General features: G+C 45.3%; 1 long non-coding RNA gene across 1 annotated transcript in view; it reads left to right on the top strand.

The window, feature by feature from the left end:
- The first annotated feature begins 19,163 nt into the window (after window positions 1–19,163).
- The window catches only part of LOC146343654 (uncharacterized), a 95,247-nt gene continuing 94,207 nt past the window's right edge, over window positions 19,164–20,203 (top strand). Inside the window, exon 1 of the long non-coding RNA XR_014791954.1 lies at window positions 19,164–19,953. This is a non-coding gene — a long non-coding RNA (uncharacterized LOC146343654). The remainder of the gene's footprint in view (window positions 19,954–20,203) is intronic.

Below are 20,203 nucleotides of genomic sequence, written 5' to 3'. Positions count from 1 at the left end.
TAGTAGCCTTGAGTGTGTTGACTGCAAAGGGGGAGGACGAAGGATCATGACAGTACTGTTGACACGGACTGGCAGTGGCTCTCCAAGGTTTCAGGCAGGCGCCTTTCCAGCCCTACCTGGAGACCCCGTGACTGAACCTGGGACCGGCTGCATGCAAAACAGGTGCTCTGCCACTGAGCTACAGTCTTTCCCCTTCTTCTAACTCTTACCTTCTCCCCATCCACTGGCACTATTTAAGTTCCTGGTCTTGGGAATTCTGAAAAATGGGGAGGGCCAGAGGCTACCTGATCTAACCCCTCTCCCCGCCCAAAGGCAAGAACATGCATCCTTCAGATCAGCAAGTACAAAGCAACAACAGCGGATTAGATCCAAGAACTATGAGCAGAAGGAAAATAGCCAATAGCAGGTTCCGCAAATGCTTACACCGGCATTCATGTAGCGCTATAATAGGTAGGTTCTACAGCAGTTCTTGTGCTTTCAGTTGTGCAACAAGTTGAGCAAGTAGAAGAACACAGGGCCAAATAACAGCAGGGGGTGGGTTTTCATCAGGAAACTGGTGTAGGGGGAGGGTTAACCCCTTTTCTCCAAGCTATCCACCAGTCCACATAAAGACCACCCCCCTCCCCATGACTGCTTTGTGTAAAGAAAGCAAGTTGCAAACATTAATCATGTGCTTGCAGCTAGTTAAAAGGTGCTTGAAGTCATGTCTAGTTGGACACTTAGTTTCCCTTTTCTTGTGTTATGCTTGGGATGTAGAGCAGCACTTAGGAGCATAGGAAGGTCTGTCTAGCCCAAGTTTGTCTACTCCAGGGGTAGGGAACCTACTCTGGCTTGTGGAAGCTTGGCTTTCCTTTGTGGGTCCAGCCAACTCCTCTCTCCAAGCCCTGCCTCTTTGCCCTCGGGGAAGTCTACTGGAGTCTACTGGGGGGCTTGCTACTTCCAGTCGGAATACAAGCTCCTAGCATGCACACATCTGGGGTTAGGGGGCAGTACTTCACTCCAGAGCAGGGGCTCGGGCTTCTAAGCGGCTTTGATCTCCAGCATCTCTTACTATAGGAACCAAGGGACTTCGTGACAACCTGACTGAGCAATGTCTTCTTATTCCCAATGTGAACAGACACTCCTTGTTGGAGTCTCACAAAAGGATTCACATCACACATAACATGGGGCTTGTCTGACTGTTGCGAAAGGACAGAATATCCAGCCCTGTGACAGAATGTGTATCTTGATGAAACGCTGCTGTCATAATTTGGGTGGGAAATGACTCTGATGCTGATGATGACATGTCTGTTGAGCCCTCATTAGCCAACTCTCGCCTTTGTTGCAAACTGAAGTCCCATCCCCTGCTGCACTATTTAAACCAGACTCCCAGAAAACCCAGCAGAAGCCCTGCTTCCCCTACAGGTTTTGTCCTAGCTCAGTCTTCCCCAGCCTGGTGCCCTCCAGATGATTTGGACTACAACTCCCAGCATTCTCAGCCATCATGGCCATTTGTAATGGTGATGTAGACATAGCATGGCTCCCTGTGGTTAACAAACTAGGGAGTAAATGCAAAGGAGCAAAACCAGGGGCAAGCTTCAAAATGGTACTGAAAAATAACCGGGAACTTTCATGAAATAGTCAATGTCCCACCATGCCTCAGTGGAAACTTTCCTTGAGAACACACAAATTCACCTTGTTGAATTATTCCTCGAGATGTCGCATTACCAATATAACTCAAGGAACTGAATTCTTGTGCCCCCGAGGAAGGTTTCCACCAAAACACATTGAGCAATTTTAATTTACAACTGCAAGTTCCCTATTCTTTTTCAGTAGTATCAGGCCCGGCACTACCATTAGACAGAGTGAGGCAGCTGCCTCAGGCAGATGATTCTGTTGTGAAAGGACAGCAAATTGTCATCGTTATCATCACCATCAAAAATGGTCAGGGAAGGGGATCGACACTTGTGGGGTTTTCTGCCTCAGATGCTAAAATAACTTTATCAGGCTTGAGTACTATGTATCTTGAATTTTGGTAGGGCACCATTAGCTGCTCTGACTCATGCAGCAGAATGGCTTGGGCCAGACCTGTTCAGTATCATTGTGAAGTTTGTCTCTTTCCTAACAGATTGGGGAGCAAGCTATGGGAGCCCCACAGTCCCTCCCTGGAACATATTCCTTCCTTAACCATGGTTGAGCAGGTCATGAACAGCACCAACTTTAACCATGGTTAACCATGGCTCAGGGTTTTCCTTAACCAAGGTTTTGAAACCCACTTCAAATTACAGTTGCAATTCTGCAGCTGGTGAACTAGTGGTCTGAAGGATGTCATCTGGATGTTCAGACTTGACACCACTTCCCAGCTCTAGTTAAGGAGAGAACCTCGGAGAGACTAGCCATGGACTAATAGATGTTAGAGGCCTCTCTGCCAACATGGAGGGGATCTCACCTGCCAAATCTCAGACAGTTTGGCCCAGGACTTTTTAAGCTAGGTGCAGCTGAAATTTGATTTTTTCCACAAAAACTCTCAAAGCAAAGAGCTCTACCTCTCAGCCCCGTGCCTCCTCCTCCTCCTCCTGCCTGCTCAGCTGTCAAGGGCTGCTAGCCGTCTCCTGCTCATGGGGAGGAGACAGCTAGTGAGTGGTGGGGGCGTGTGCTGTGCCTCCTCCTCCTGCCTGGGCACATAGACTTATATGCAAAAAGCGCTGTGAATTGCCCATATACTCAAGATTTATGGTGCTTTTTGCGTACAAGTCTATGTGCACATAGACTTCCAATCACCATGTTTTTTAAAAACATGGTGATTGTGGTGGAGGCGGAGGGATGGGTGAGGGGATCGGGGGGGGTCTGGAGAACCCCGACGGGGGTGGGTTCTCACATCCCTAAGTGACACCACCAGAATAATCTCTGTCTCTGAAACGCAGCCATTTTTCTCCAGTTATTCAGTCTTCCCGCCTCCTCCACCACTGTCACTGATTGGAGATTGCTGGGTTACGTTCAGCCCTGATTTGGCAACTAGAGTTTCCATTCACCAAAGCTCCCTTCCTCCTCCTCCTCCATTCCACCCTCACTCCTCCTCAACCCCTTGCTGAACTTTCTCAAATTGATACTTTTGGCACCAGGCTGTCTGGGTTGCTCAGAGCAAATCACCAAGTTGGACAAGGTGCTTTGAATACAAGCTGCTTCACTTTGGGGTGCCTCATTGCTATTCTGCTCTGCCTCGTATCATGTGGAGGCACTTCCAAAGCAGCCCGCTTCAACTTGTTATCTGGGCTTTGGACTGAAGTGGTGCACAGCCCTAGTATAAAATATGTACAAAAATGCAATAGTGGTGTTAGTAAGAAAAACATTTCAAAAGGATTCTTAGGGAGCATGCTTTTAAATCAAAGTTCTTACTCAGCTGATCTTTCTGAACTGTCCCAAAGGAGAAGGGAAGTCAAGATACTGGCAGATATTTTTGTTCTGAAATCTCTCAGCGCTGTTTCTCATATTTATATGCTGAGTTTTCATGAGTTTGCAAATATCTTACTTTAAAAGAGTCTCTGATGTGCACTTTTAACAATGGACTATTTTAAGTTCAGTTTGTAATTTAAAAATAAGGCTTGCTTCATCTCCATGTCAGGATGGGTTGGATGCACATGCTGTACTAGTGAAATGCTGGTATGCTGCACTTCCAAAATTCCCAGCACTGTTCCCAGGAGTGGAATGGTGAAGGGGCTGGAGGTCAAGGGAGGTGTGAGCGGGTGACACTCCCACACAATCGTCATCACTAAGTGACATCAACACTGCACTGCCCAACACCTGTCTTCACAAAGCACGTCATACTGCAATGTCAGCAATACAGCGGCTGCTGGTGATGGATCCATTGTGTGGCTTCAAATAATATTGCATTTTCTGCATACAGAAATATCATGGGGAAAACAAGGGGAAGGTGTGGGACAGCTGCTGCAGAATAACAAAATACCGTGAATGAAGAACGACAATTGTGCACGCACATGCACAAAAATCCACGTGAAGAAGCCCTTAGATTAGACCCATTGAAATCAATGGGACTTAAATTAGTAATAACACTGGGTCTCCTGTAAGCATGACTAAGTCTGCATCCAGTTCTATAAGATTCCACTAAGGTCCAAAATAAGACCCTTGATTTTTTATGTGATTTTTAAAAAATATATTTTTATTTATTTTATCTTTATAAATGAAATAAACAATACCAAAATTACCAACAACCTGATCAATAGTACAATTTCCCAACAATACAATATTCTGATGAGGACACCACAATAACAAAAAGAGGAGAAAGAAAAAAAAAAAGGAAAAGGGAGGAGGAAAGGAAGTGAAGAAAAAAGAAGATTCTTTCCCCTTCCCTCCCCATCTCCCTCTCCCTCTCCCTCCCCTTTAAAGAATTAAGTTTAAGCTCTAGTACCCCCAGGCCTCCGATGCCATTCTGTCTTAAAAACTATATCTATAACCTTAACAATCTTACAGTTTAATAAACAACCTTACATTTCAATATCATATCATCAATCTTATATCAAAGAAACAGGTCTACAATTCATTCCCAGAAGCCTATATTATTATTATTAAAAATATATAGTGTTATATAATAATAAAACTTAATATAAACCTTCAACAGTCAGTAATATATTTTATACTAGATATATAAGTACACAATATACCCTCAAACAATAAATGTAAATACAGCATACCATATCTATTTTGAAATAAAAAATATGAAGAAAAGCGAGAAAAAACGAAAGATGAAAGAGAATAAACGGATATATGTATAATCATTTATCTTCTGACCTAGCCTGGATCATGTAGACTAAACACAAACAGTTAACAAATCTTGTTTAAAGATTCCAGTTTATGGGATTGTAACAGAAATCTCACGCATTTTTACATTCAGCCATGCCGTTGCCATTTCATGATTTAGAAACTTCTTCATCTGACCTTCAAACACAATACAAAGTGTAGCAGGATATTTTAAGTAATATTGTAAGTTCATTTGTTTTGCCATATTTCTTGCTTTGATAAATTGCCTTCTTTTATTTGCCATCTCTTTGATGTAGTCTGGAAATAACATAACTTTATCTTGTTTCCAGGAAAGGCTTCCACCCTATCTTGCCAAATGCAGGATATAATTCTTACTGGAGACTTTTGCAAATTGGACTATGACCATATAGTCAGTCCCTTTAGCATTTGGCACATGAAAAGCCTGTTCAATATCAAGTAAATAATCAGATAGGATAGGGAGTATCTCATGCAAAAGTTTATCCACAAAAATAGGTAATTTTACATCATTAGACAGATTTTTAATCCCAATAATACGTACATTGGATCTTCTCGTGAAGGCCTCCAGTTGAGAAATTGTATCAGAGGCATTTTTAAAACAAATTTGTGTCGTTGTTTCATTTCCTGCCACTTGGTCTTCTAGCTCCTTAATTTTGTCTCCATTTTTTGCCGCAATGCATTAATTAAATCCACAGCTCCTTGCAAGGCGGTGATGGAATTCTGGATTAAATCCAACCTTTTGGCTTGCTCCGTAAATTGCAAAGATAAAGTCTTTATCAGAGTAAATAATTCCCCTATATCTTCTGTTTTCGAAACTTTTGACATGGGGGGTGCGGGGGGAGTTGATGCCAGCTCCTTTCTTCTCTTCGGTGCAGTCATGTTTCTCTCAAACAGATCTTGCAGGTCCTCAGATGTTCTCAGATATTGTTAATATCTCTTAAATCATCCCTCAGAAGTTGCTGATATTTCTTAAAGCATATATTATTATGGAACACGTCAGCCCTGTTTTCTCCTATGAAATAGTAGTCTCACTACAGCTTTTTGCATTGGTAAAGCTCTAGAGAGATAGTCCTGGAATCCAGCCCCCCCACTATCTTGAGGGGGGAACTTTTCTCCAAGAAGTTATCCAGATGGTGCCTTGCCCCCCCTTTTAATTCCAAGGGGGAATGAAAAGGTTTTTCAACCTTTTAAAAAAGGTTTGAGAAAGCTCCCATAGAGAGCCCGGGGGATGTTACCAGAGCGATATTGGCTCCAACCGGAAGTTCCGATTTTTTATGTGATTTTTGAGTGCCCTTCCTTTGACCTCCTGTGTCTTTGGACTAGTTTTACTATTATCTGCTTAGAATTCTAAAATATTTCCGCTCATCTTCATTTAGCATCAGAAGCAAATTCTGTTTCTAACACGATCTTCAGTAGCTAAGCAGGGAGCTTCATCTAAGGGTGCAGTCCTATGGGAGGTTGCACCCTCGTTAGATGGAAGCCTCCGAACTCAGAGGCATCCATGTATCCAATGCCCTGATAGGCTGCTGCTGGCAGGGTGGAAGGAGTGTTGGAGTGATTTTTGCCTGCTGTTTTTGTTTGTGCTTGAGACGGGCCTCTGAGCCTATCTAAGTGAGGCACGCTGGCAGGGGCAGGACTGGGGCTGGAGAGGCTACAGGAAACATCCTGGCCTCTCCCCTCCCACTCAAACGCCCCCTTACAGACCTCTCAGAGGTTCTCCCAGGGTGCATTTGTGACCTCAGAAAGCAGCTGACTCGGCTCTTTGATTGTAACTGACAGACTTGATTGTAACTGACTTCAAAATACTGACTTGACAGAAAGATAGCTAATGAAAGGCGCAATCCTATACATGTTTAGACAGGAAAAGGTCGTACAGTAAAAGTTATAAGACTTTTCTCTGTCTTAATGGGCATAGGATTGTGCCCCAAGAAGCAGAGGGAAATAAGCAGAGGCGAAAGGTCATAAGATAGAATCAAGCTTTAAATGAGAGTGACTATAACTCATATTTTTGTATTCACTGTTAGGTGTAGGCAACAGTATCCTAAACTCAGAAGATAAAGACTATTATGCAAATCTTAAGAAGTTTAGAAAGGCACATTTTAAACCGAGTGGAAAGATGCATTAAGCAAGAGTCCAAAAGCTTCTGATGACAATGCATCTATTTTTCTCTAATATCCACAGCAGTCTGTCATACCTGCTACTCTGCTATGGATCAGAGAAAAAGTTGTGTAATCCTGTGTTGGTCTTCTGTATGAGTAGCTGTTGGGGCTGGGAAGGCAAAGTCAAGATGTTCCCTGGCTGGGTATGGAGCCAGCTGGTTCTACCATGCTTACCAAGAATAAGATGCTTCTTTAGCTGCTGGGACACATGAATCTGTAAGCCCAATGTTGTTCAAAGCAGATTGTCAGAACTAGCCGCTGAACCATTTTATTGTCTTGCAGTAAGATAACAGGAGTGAAGGTTCACCTGGATCCTAAATTGGCACTACTATCTACCTTTAGTGGCCCTAAAGAACATTTACCAGACAAAGAAATGCTGACTTTTATGATGGTAGCGTCTTGTCAGTTAATAGCAAAGAATTGGAAAGAATCTACAGATCTATTGTGTGATATAACTACCTTTGGAGTATTGTGTTACTGAAAAACTAACTAAACAGATAAGGGCACAAAGACAGCAAAAAGAATCTGACACCTTCCATACAATCTGGTATGAATTCATTGATTTTATTAACAAAGTACCCAGAGAAAACCACCACCATGTCATGGACAGATATGGAAAGATACATTTAGATAATTATAACTGAATCTTAAAGCCCTGAAGAACTTTTGTGGGTAAATATAAGGTTATTAATGCATTGAAACTCCTGTGATCCCTGCTGACTGTAATTGGATTTCCTGTTTAATGTTTGTGTTTTGTTAGAATATTTTTATGTGCTTGTTGATTATATCAAAAACAAATGATTAAAACTCTAGGGAGATACTTGATCTGTCCTGAGAAGTCCAGTGCTGCAGGATTTTGTTTCCTTTGTATTTTTTAATTTAAAATATTTCTTGACCGCCTTTCAGGGCAGAAGCCCTCCCTCAGCAGCGTATAGCAATAAAATACATAGAACCGTTAACGGAGCAATCCTATGGCCCGTAGATGGTGTCTGAGGGGCCACAGTACTTCGGATTCCTGGATCCGAGGTTGGAGACAGTGCTCCAACTTCAGACCCAGGGAACCACGCTCCCTGCCCCTCCCCCTCCCCTGACGCCTCAAAGCTGGCGCAGAGAGAACCATACCAACAGCCTCTCTGAGATCACAAAAGCTCCAGCTAGATGGGAGAAAACCCCCCTTTAGTGAAATGCAGGGTGGGAAGTGCGGCAGAGGCGAGGATTGTTTCTGCTGAGGCTTCCACTCTGCCCTGGATACTTGGATTTGGAGGCCCACCCCGATGGTGGACCTTCTCTGTGGTGGCACCCACCCTTTGGAAAGCCCTCCCTCATGTACTTCGGGAGGCAGAAAATGTGGCGTCTTTTAAACGGCTCCTGAAAACACGCTTGTTCGCCCAGGATTTCCCTGGGCTGTAATTAAATTAGCCATGCCGCTCCATCTTACTGCTCTTAGTATTGCTTTTATTGTAATTGGAGTTATTTTTAATGTTGTGTTTTTAATATTGTATTTTAAATGTGATTTTAATATTTAATATTTATTTTCAACTGCTGAGATATTGTATTATATTCAGTGGTATGTGTCAGAAATAAATAAAATAAAAATAAGATGTTAAAAGCGATGAAAAATATAAACACAGTAAAACCAGCAATGAATACAGTAATATGAGCAAGATTAGTTAGCAAGCTGAGGTTAGCGGGGGATGCTAAAAGCAACAAAAAGGCTTTCTTCAGCTACGTGCATAGTAAAAGGCAGAGGAAAGAAATGGTGGTTCAGCTATTAAATAAGGATGGCAAAACGATAACACATGACAAAGAAAAGGCAGAGGTGCTCAATTCCTACTTTGGCTCAGTCTTCTCCCAAAAGAGGGTCTATGACCCCCCTGGCAAAGGCGAAGTACAGGCTGAGGGGGCAGGATTACAGCTTGAGATCGATAGGCATATGGTCAAGGAACACCTCATTACTTTGAATGAGTTCAAATCTCCAGGGCCAGATGAACTGCATCCTACAGTAATAAAGGAACAGGCAGAAGAACTCTCAGAACCACTATTCTATTCTCTTTGAGAAATCATGGAGGACGGGTGAAGTGCCAGATGACTGGAGGAGGGCTAATGTTGTCCCTATCTTCAAAAAGGGCAAAAAGGAGGAACCTGGGAACTACAGACCAGTCAGTCTGACATCAATCCCTGGGAAAATTCTGGAGCAGATGATAAAGCAATCCATCTGTAAGCACCTTGAAAACAATGCAGTGATTACTCGAAGCCATCATGGATTTGTCAAGAACAAACCCTGCCAGATGAATCTGATCTCATTTTTTGATCAAGTAACCTCCCTTGTGGACCGTGGGAATGCTGTAGACATCATATACCTCGACTTCAGCAAAGCTTTCGACAAAATGCCCCATGATCTCCTGATGAGCAAACTAGCTCAAAGTGGGCTAGATGAAACAACGATCCGGTGGATCGACAGTTGCTACAGAATCGGACTCAGAGAGTGCTTATCAATGGGACCTTCTCAAACTGGGGAGAGGTAACGAGTGGGGTACCGCAGGGCTCAGTCCTGGTCCCAGTGCTCTTCAACATTTTTATTAATGACTTGGAGGAGGAGGTGCAGGGAATGCTAATCAGATTTGCAGATGACACAGAATTGGGCGGGATAGCTAATACTTTGGAAGACAGAAACAAAATTCAAAGTGATCTGGATAGACTGGAGCGATGGGCAGAAAACCACAGAATGAAATTTAATAGGGAAAAATGCAAAGTTCTGCACCTAGGAAAAAGAAACCAAATGCACAGTTACAAGATGGGGGATACGTGGCTCAACAACACTACAAGCGAGAAGGATTTTGGAATTGTTGTCGATCACAAGCTGAATATGAGCCAACAATGTGATGTGGCTGCAAAAAAGGCAAATGCTATTTTGGGCTGCATTAATAGAAGCAACCAAGTAGCAATGGTAAGAACAGACCATGGATCAACGGACTGGTTTAAGATTGGGAAAGGAGTACGGCAGGGTTGTATACTCTCACCCTACTTATTCAACCTGTACGCAGAACACATCATGCAACATGCTGGGCTTGATGAAGTCAAGGCTGGAGTTAAAATCGCTGGAAGACACATTAACAATCTCCGATATGCAGATGATACCACTTTGATGACTGAAAGCGAGGAGGACCTGAGGAACCTCATGACGAAGGTGAAAGAAGAAAAGCTGGGTTGCAGTTAAACCTCAAAAAACCCGAGATGATGGCAACCAGCTTGATTGATAACTGGCAAATAGAGGGAGAAAACGTGGAGGCAGTGACAGACTTTGTCTTTCTAGGCGCAAAGATTACTGCAGATGCTGACTGCAGCCAGGAAATCAGAAGACGTTTACTTCTTGGGAGGAGAGCAATGACAAATCTTGATCAAATAGTGAAGAGCAGAGACATCACATTGACAACAAAGGTCCGCATAGTTAAAGCAGTGGTATTCCCCGTAGTAACCTATGGCTGCGAGAGCTGGACCATAAGGAAGGCTGAGTGAAGGAAGATAGATGCTTTTGAACTGTGGTGCTGGAGGAAAATTCTGAGAGTGCCTTGGACTGCAAGAAGATCAAACCAGTCCATACTCCAGGAAATAAAGCCAGACTGCTCACTTGAGGGAAGGATATTAAAGGCAAAACTGAAGTACTTTGGCCACATAATGAGAAGACAGGATAGCCTGGAGAAGATGCTGATGCTAGGGAAAGTGGAAGGCAGAAGGAAGAGGGGCCAACCAAGGGCAAGATGGATGGATATTCTGGAGGTGACGGACTTGACCTTGGGGGAGCTGGGGGTGGTGACGGCCGACAGGAAGCTCTGGCGTGGGCTGGTCCATGAAGTCACGAAGAGTCGGAAGCAACTGAACGAATAAACAACAAGCTTCCAAATCCCGGGAAGTACTAGTTCCCCTCTACTCAGCACTGGTTAGGCCTCATCTGGAGTACTGTGTCCAGTTCTGGGCACCACATTTTAAGAAGGATGCAGACAAGCTGGAGAGGGTTCAGAGGAGGGCAACAAAGATGATCAGGGGAATGGAAACAAAGCCCTATGAGGAGAGACTGAAAGAACTGGGCATGTTTAGCCTTGAGAAGAGAAGACTGAGGGAGGAGATGAAAGCGCTCTTCAAGTACTTGAAAGGTTGTTACAGAGAGGAAGGCCAGGATCTCTTCTCGATCATCCCAGAGTGCAGGACTCGGAATCATGGGCTCAAGTTACAGGAAGCCAGATTCTGGCTGAACATCAGGAGAAACGTCCTCACTGTTAGAGCAATATGACAATGGAACCAATTACCTAGGGAGGTGGTGGGCTCTCCCACACTGGAGGCATTCAAGGTGAGGCTGGACAGCCATCTGTCGGGGATGCTCTGACTTGGATTCCTGCATTGAGCAGGGGGTTGGACTCGATGGTCTTGTAGGCCCCTTCCAACCCTACTATTCTATGATTCTAAGAGAGTGAGAGTACAAATGGCGATGCAGTTGCTTTGTAATCTCTCTGCATGTATAAATATACAAGCACAGCTGACTGGAAGTGAGCAGGCTCCTAAAAACAACTTCAAAACCTGCAACCCCATGGAGAGTAACTACACCCCAAAGCTGCTTCAGTCTTGGGAACGTAGGAAGCTACATTCTACTAATCCAGGCCATGGGTCCATCTAGCTCAGTACTGGCTACACCAAGGGTGTTGAACAAAACCGGCCTGCTTGGGCTCCCAACTCAGCTCTCTGGGGTTCCCCAGAAGGCCACACCCTCTTTCCCCTGGCCGCACCACCTTTTTCGCAACCACTGATTGTTTGGTGATTTTCCAGCTTCTGTGCAATTTCCCTCCCCATTCTAAAAGGTTCTCCTCAGGCTTAGTTACCAGCAGTAGGAGTGTTAACCTGCTGGTATTTTTGGCCCCACCCTTTGCCTGGCTCCGCCCACCACTGGGATGCAGCCCCCGAGAGCTTCTCTGAAATGGAATTCGACCTTCGGACTGAAAGAGGTTCTGCGCCCCAGGTCTACGCTTGCCGGCAGCAGCTCTCAAGGATTTTAGGCAGCGGTCTTTCCCAGCCCTACCTGGAGATGTCTACCTGGGATCTTCTGTGTGCAACTCATTTTTATTTATTTTATTTATTTATTAAATTTATTAATCGCCCATCTGGCTGGTCACCCAGCCAACGTACAACAATAAAAACAGTTCAAAACAATAACATTCTACATTAAAAACATCACATTTCTAAAATTACCCTAACCCACCCTAAATGCCTGTCAGAACAACCACGTTTTTAATGCGTGGCGGAAGCTCATTAAAGAGAGGGCATGGCGGAGTTCCCTAGGGAGGGAGTTCCACGGAGTGGGGGCCGCCACAGAAAAGGCCCTCTCCCTCGTCCCCACCAGTCTAGCTGTCCTGGCTGATGGGACAGAGAGAAGGCCATCCGAGGCTGATCTTGTTAAGCGGCCTGTCTGGTGTTGCTGGAGGCGCTCCTTAAGATAGGCTGGGCCGCAACCATATAGGGTTTTAAAGGTCAAAACCAACACCTTGAATTTGGCCTGGAAAACAACTGGTAACCAGTGCAGCTCCTTCAGCACTGGAGTGATGTGTTCTCGCCGGCGGCTGCCTTTAATCAGGCGAGCTGCTGCGTTCTGTACCAGCTGCAGCTTCCGAGCAACATATGTGCTCCACTCTTGAGCTGCAGCCGTTCCCAAAAAGAGAAGGAGCTACTTGGACTTGAGCCCACACTGCAAACACCACAGAGCAGTCCCCTAACCACTCAGCCATGGGAGCAGATAAATAGTGTTAGTTCGCTCAGGTCAAGTTGGGCCAGCTTGCGGATTTCCGCCACCACTGGCAGTGCCATTGCCACCACTGTATGCACGTCTCTCCTTCTCCCTCCTGGGGCCTGGGAGGGAGAAGGAGAGACTTGAGCACAGTGACCCGTCACTGGGAGTCTGTGACTTCCTGCAGGGAGCCCATGGCTTGGCTCGTGAGCACAAGCTGAGCCAGGGGCTCTGGGGAAAACCACCGAGCTCCAAGAGGGCCGACTTTCCCTGCTCCAGACATCCCTACTGAAAAGAGCACAGTGTAAGCGCCAGGCGAGCCTCTCTGGGAAGAGGGGTGCCACAGCAGAAAAGGCCCTCTTCTTAGTAGTCACCCACCTCACTTCCTTTGGCGGGGGCTCCTGGATAAGAACTGCTGAAGATGATCTTAGGATCTGGGTGGGCAGATATGGGAGGAGATGATCCTTCAGGTAGCCTGGCCCCAAGCCATTTCGGGCTTTTAATGTTAATACTAGCACTTTGAATTGGGCCCAGAAATGGACTGGCAGTCAGTGCAGATGGAAAAGTACTGGCATGATATGATCATGTTGGCCAGTTAACAACCTTGCTTCCCTATTTTGGACCAGCTGAAATTTCAGACCGTTTTCAAGGCAACCCCACATTGCAGTAATCCAGATGAGAGGTTATCAGAGCATGGATAACTGTAACTAGGTTATCTCTGTCCAGATGTAGTTGGTATAGCAACCTAGGCTGATAAAAGATGCTTTGTGCTACCTAGTCCACCTGTGCCTCGAATGACAGTTCTGGATCCAAGATCACCCCCAAACTATGAACCTGATCCTTTAGGGGGAGTAAAACCCCTCCAGAACAGGTTGAGCATCACTAAGCTGGGACTTCATTGGGGTTTGGCTGGAGAGACATGAGACTGCTTGAGGGAAAGAGAGGGACATGTTCCCAAGAAGCATAAGATGACAAGCTCAAGATTTTCCAGGAGTTTCTTTTCCCAGAATCAGGGAGAAACAGTTGATCTCAAATTCAACAAACCAGTTCTAGCAGTTTTCATCTCCATCAGGAACAGGTCTTTTGTAAAGTTGATGGGTCTTCATTACCCATTCAAGATCAAGTTGCCCTCAAATACTTTGCATTGCAACAAAGATAGCTCACAATAGAGTAGCAGCTAACCACCCCACCCAAATCACCACAACAACTTTGGAAGCAAAGCAGAAAATTTAGAAAAGGGCCCAGAATATCTTTGATGGGCCCATGACCGACCCAGCCTGGCCTAAGGTTATTTTTGAGATTATTGTGAATTTGGTGTACTGCTTTAATAGGGAATGAAAGAAATATTAAAGCTGCCCTTTCATTTTTAACAATGAGTTGTAGCTTTTGTTTATTAAATTTCAAGTTATCCTATACTTCCTTCAATATCTTCAAGGGCATCTATTTTGAGGTCTTAGAAATATACAACTTTATTCAAATGAATCTATTAAAAGGCTGGTAATTAAGCAAGTAATTTTTTTAAAAAAACCCTTTTGACAGCCCCTACTCATAAAGAATAGCAATTAGTCCAACAAGTATTTTCCTTATACTACAAAAAGAAAGTTCATATTGCAGAGTAGTCCTGGCTGTATCAGTCATTGACTCAGTTCACACGTAAAGGTGGCAAATGATGGATTAATTAACCCTGGATTTGCTGCAGTGTGTGCCTGGCGCCTACCACTTCCACTTTGCATGATCAAACTCTGATCGGCCCGATCGGAGGTTATTTTGTGATGTGCGAACCTGGATACTATGTGTTAATCATGGGTTAAACAACCCACAGTTAACCTATGAGTAGTTCTTAGGTTATCTGTGGGTTCCTTAGCCCAAGACTAACTCATAGCGTCCAGGTTCACACATCATAATTCTATCTGTCCTGAAACTCTCACCAATCAGCTTCATGGGATGACCCCGGGTTCTAGTATTATGAGTCATGAATCAACTTCCAATCATACTGATCAGAGGTGGATCATGCAAAGTGGCAATGGCATGTGCTGGGCACACACTGTGGCAAATCATGGTGTAATTAATTAACCCACGATTTGCTGCCTTTACATGCAAACCGGCCCATTAATTGTATGTTTCTCTAGCAAGTCATAATATCTTCAATGGTCTAATCCTTCTCTTTTGAATATTTCCTTCTATGGAAGTTATTCTGGGGCTCTTATCTCCTTTAAATGCCTTCCTTTCTGTCCTGCTGTTGGGTTTTGGACGGTGAGGTGTGTGCACAGTATCCCTTGCTGTTTTCTCTAGGTAAAGTTTTACGAAAGACTTATAAAATGTATGTTTAATTCCCCCCCCCCCTCCGAATCATCCATTGTCATTTGTGGGACGATCAGCACAGGTCTTCATGGGGCTGTCTGTAGCAATGCCTACATTTCTTCTTGGAGTAGTTAATTTAGAAGCTATCAAAGTGTCAGAATAGTTCAAATTATTCCTTTCAACACACATTACCTACCTCAGAGGGGTGGTGAGAAGTTTAATTAGTTAATGCCCATAAAGTGCTTTGAAGCTGTAAAGTGCTATCAAAATCAGTATTATAGTGTTAGAGGAAATTAAAAAATAAGTGTGATTTTTCAGCTTCGGTAGCTTATTCATATCACAGGTATTTGTATAAGGAAAGGAGGATTCCCCCAGTCATTGGTAAGACCAGGGCTTTAGATTTGCCTCTCTTTCATCTAGGGAGCTGGATATTCTAAGCAGCAGTGCCAGCTCCAGGTTTTTGAAAGCCCACAGGCAATGCACCCTCAATGGGCCCCCTAAGAACATAAGACTCATGCTGGATCAGACCAAGGTCCATCTAGTTTAGTGCTCTGTTCGCGCAGTGGCCAACCAGCTGCCCACAGGAAACCCACACGTTGGACAGGAGTGCAACATCACCCTCACACCCATGTTCCCCAGAAACTGGTGTACATAGGTACACTGCCTCCGATACAGGAGGGAGCACATAGCCATCAGGACTAGTAGCCATCAATAGTCTTCTTCTCCATGAATTTGTCCAATCCCTTTTTAAAGCCATCCAAATTGGTGGCCATCACTATACCTTGTATTGCCACCAATTGGGCCACCCCTCCCTCAGTGAGTCTACCTTCTCACTGCCATTGTCACCAGCTGCTATTCCACTTGGGAATTTTTCAGATATAGAGCAGTTTATAAATATAATTAAAACCCAATAAATACTTCTCGTCTTTGTCTTTCTTGTCACTGCAACCACTTGCTTGCTTTGCAGGCAGAGAGGCAGTGAGCAAGGAGGCAGCAGCATCTTCGGCTCCTCCTTCTTGCCACCACCATTGTCTTGGTCAGAGTGAGAGGCAGGTGAATAAGCAGATTGCAGTGGTGAAGAGGAGGAACAACTCCAGGGGGCTGTTGTCAGTGGGTCCTTGCTGGGGTCTGGGCCCTTGGCAGGTGCCCAACCAAGCCTGCGCTTGATGCCCAGAGTCTAAAAATCAAAATACATTTCCAATGCCTGGCTGAATGGCCTAGAAGGCAGATGGCCTGTCTCCACTGACCCCAAATGCAGGCTGCTAGTCCAAGAACAAAGGAGCTAGAAGATAGGAATCTACCCCACAGCCAAAGGCCCTTGTGATGTGGGCCAGTAAAGACGCAGGTGCTTATACAAAGCCTATCAGGAAAGCTTCATCTAAGATGTATTTATTATTTATTTACTTAAAACATTTGTATCCTGCCCTATATCATTAAGATCTCAGGGTGGTGTACAGGTAAAATTAATTTAAACAGTACAAAACAATAAATAATTTAAATAGCTAAAACAAATCAAATCATTAAGGTAGCTAATACCAATTTAAAATCTAGGCCTCCAAGGGGAGAGCATTCCACAACCGGGGTGCCACAGCAGAAAAAGATGGGCTTCCTGTGCTCTCCATGCTTATGAAAGTTATCTCAAATGAAGCACTCTAAATGTTGGACAATTAACTAGTCTTGGAAGGACGCACTTTCTAATTTATGTCTCTCTTGGGTAGGCTGACCAGTCCTCCCTGTATTACTATTTACACCAGGGGTGGGGAACCTCTTTCAGTCTGAGGGCCAAATTCCATTTTGGAGAAGCTCTCAGGGAGCTCATTCCAAGGGTTATGGGTGTGTGTGTGTGGCAAAGGCAAAGGGGGTGGGGCGAAACCACCAGAAATACCAGCATATTTTAGGGTAAAGCTCTTACTGCCAGGAACCAAGAGCTTTTCTTCATGGTGCATTTATTGTGCTTTTGTGATTACCTACTCATGGTTGTTTATGGGTTCTTTAGATGACGTCAGTTTTGCTTCTGTTTTTTAAGAGCACTTTCCTGGGTTTTATATAGAGTGGGGAAAATGTATTATTTCTGAAAGTGAAATAAAAGATATTTTCCTATTAGTGTAATTGCGATATTCTGCTATAGCACAGCACCACTTAGAGGTTATGTAGTGGAAAAGCAGGAAAGAAAAAGCTCTTTGTGTAGAGCTCAGATCTCAGTTTTGTGACGAAACCGAAAGTAGACATAGCAATTAACAGCCTAATGTAGAAAAGCAGTAAGGCACAGGAGAGGAATTTCGACCTTTTAGAATAGGGGAAAAAGCTGCACAAAATATGGGCTATCTCCAAACAGTTGGTGTTTGGAGGAAAGGGGGGCAGGGGAAGGGCGTGGGGCCGTTTAGGGAATCCTGGAGGGCCGGATCTGGACCTGAGGTAGACCAGATTTGGCAAACGAGCCTGAGGCGGTGTATCCCTAATTTAAGGGTGTACATTGGAGTACAAGGGTACTTAGGTTATAAGGGTACTTACAGTGAAATGGGCAGACATTAAATAGGTAGGATGAAAAGGGAGGATAACTAGGTTTTGCTGTCTGAGGCAGGTTTGGAAAGACTTCATGTTTGTGGGGTCTACTTTGTTTTTTTTCTAGAACCTAGGGATGTCAGAGAATTCCGCCACGGATCTTGGTGAGGCTGAATGCCAGTGCATTCGGCCCTCCGAACTCCGTGGCGGAACGGCCTGCCACCCCCCTGCGGATCCCCCCCAGGATGAGACTCACCTGGGGCGGATCTTCTGGGCGGCAGCGGCTCCGGCGGCGGCGGCAGCTGGTCTTCCGACCGGCTGCCATCGCCGCCATTTCCAGGCTTGTGTTAAAAAAAAAAAAAGACGTGATAGGCTACGTAAAGATTTACGTAGCCTATCATGGCTAGGTTTGAAAAAAAAGACGTGATAGGCTACGTAAATCTTTACGTAGCCTATCATGGTTGGGTGGGTTTAGAAAAACAAACAAACTATGTACGCAAATGGCGGTGGGTATGGCCGCCGCCATTTGCGTTCCTTCTTTTTACCGTCTTAATCTACGTAAATATTTACGTAGACTATGACGGCGAAAATAAAGGGGAACGCAAATAGTGTAGCGGGCGCTATTTGCGTCCCCTTTTGATTCGCCGTTTTAGCCTACGTAAAGATTTATGTAGGCTAAAACGGTGAATGAAAAAGGGACGCAAAGAGCGCCCGCTATGCTGTTTGCGTTCCCCTTTATTTTCGCCGTCATAGCCTACGTAAATATTTACGTAGATTAAGATGGTAAAAAGAAGGAACGCAAATGGCGGCGGCTGTAGCCACCACCATTTGCATACGCGGTTGGTTGTGTGTGTGTGTTTTTTTTACCCAGAGCCCTCCACGGCCAGAAATCCGGCTGCGGACGGCTCTGGCTTGGCTTGGCCGGGCCGGGCCTGGCCAGCTGCTCCGCGGAGCTGCCGCGAAGCACAGCCGGCCGTTCGAGGATTCCGGGGGGAGGAACGGAGCACCTCCCCCCTGGCCAGGATTCCGGGGGGAGGGACGGAATGCCTCCCCCCCCACCATCAACATAATCCGCGAAAGGTAAGTCACTTTCGTACATCCCTACTAGAACCCAGAGGTTCACCAACCAGAGACAAATTGAAAATAATGACTGAGCAGGTGGAGCCAGACGCAAAATGGTGATACAAGGTGCAGAATCAACTACCCACTGCAAATGAGCCTGCGTACTCGAGTGCAAATCTACTTCTGAGTTACTACAGACCAAGCATTCTAGCACCAAACTCTAAAACTGGACAGCAGAGCTACACAAAGACCTGGTCAAAGGAGACAACTGATCACTGATATTCATCTCCATATTTTACAGGTGAAGACTACCGAGGTTGAGAGCATTTCTAGACCAGCCTTGGGTAGCACCTTGGATAGCTATTTTAGAGTTCTGATTGAAACCCGGAGTGGATTCACCGCCCCCTGACATCAGAGCCACCAGCCTCCACTGGAAATGACGGAATAGCTGCACAATGCTTTCAGGTGGGTAGTGCTCGGAGCCTTCCGTCTGGAAGCACCAAAAACAAATGCACAACAAGTGTTTATTTATTATGTTTGTTTCTCTGTGCCTGTGTGTGTTTGTGGGGAGATCACGAGTCTCAGTTTTGGGCTTCCTGTCTGAAGTTCCAGTCCTGACCCTGACAAGAAACCAGCTTTGCTGGACTTGATTCCAGACTTGCTTTTGGCCCTATTGCCCCCATGAGGCACTCTGCCAGCCCGGAAACTGAAGTGTAGGGGTCCTGCTTTGGATTGCTGCATTTTGCTGCTGCTGACCTTCTGGACCCTCTCAGCTTTGCCATGAACAGAAGTTTGGCATTGCTTCACTCCTGCACTCCTGTGTCGGCTGAAATCACCTGGTGATGCAGGAGGTGATTTGCGTTATGCCTTTTCTCCTCCCAACAGCTTGCCTTCATGTGCTGCAAGAACTGTTGTCCCTCTCACCTCCCCCTTGCGGAGCCCTTTCCCTTTTACTGTGGTTATAGTGACATTCAGTGGGAAAGGCTTGGAAGCAAGCACCAAATAGCCCAAGCCCCTGAGCGGTGGATTTATCCTATGCCTTTCTTACCTTTCTCTTTTTTGGGGGTTGTGCTAAGGCTGCTTACCACCTGTCCAGTTCAGAGGGGATCCTTAGCAACATTGTTCGGCCTCCTTGGCACAATGCTGGCACAGACAGAGCTTGGATAAACAAGTCTTCCTCCTGGAAGAAATGGCATGGGCTTGGCTGTAAGGAAGAATCTCTCTCTCTCTCTCTCTCTGCTGAGCTTCAAACGATATCCTGCCTGGCACGCTGACAAGGAGATCTCTAGGCAAAACCACTTCTTTCCCTGCTTGTATATGGCAAAGTTTCTTGCAGAGCTTCTGGGCTGCAGATTGCCAGACAAGGGACACTCCCCCATGCTTGAGGTAAGTGCAGCTGGCATTGAAGGGTGAAGGGAGGATAAAAGCTGCTGACCCCTTGTTGCCATTGCGCCTGCATCTTCTCAAAAACGCCTCTCGGGCCCTTTGGGTTGATTTGTGCCCATCAAGCGTTGCAGGCCCAAGAACCGTCCGCTGGGTGGGGCAAAGGCAAGCGAAGAAAAAATTGGCCAGGAATCTTCCCCCACCTGTGGTTCTTTCTGAAAAATGAGAGCAGAGCTGCTGCCTTCCACTTGAC

The sequence above is a fragment of the Heloderma suspectum genome, chromosome 5 (genome assembly GCF_057233095.1).
Source record: "Heloderma suspectum isolate Gila_16-S chromosome 5, 16-S_ref, whole genome shotgun sequence".
NCBI classification, from domain to species: Eukaryota; Metazoa; Chordata; class Lepidosauria; order Squamata; family Helodermatidae; genus Heloderma; species Heloderma suspectum.
The sequence above is the reverse complement of the archived record's forward strand: the minus strand, read 5'-3'. Positions and strand labels throughout refer to the sequence as shown.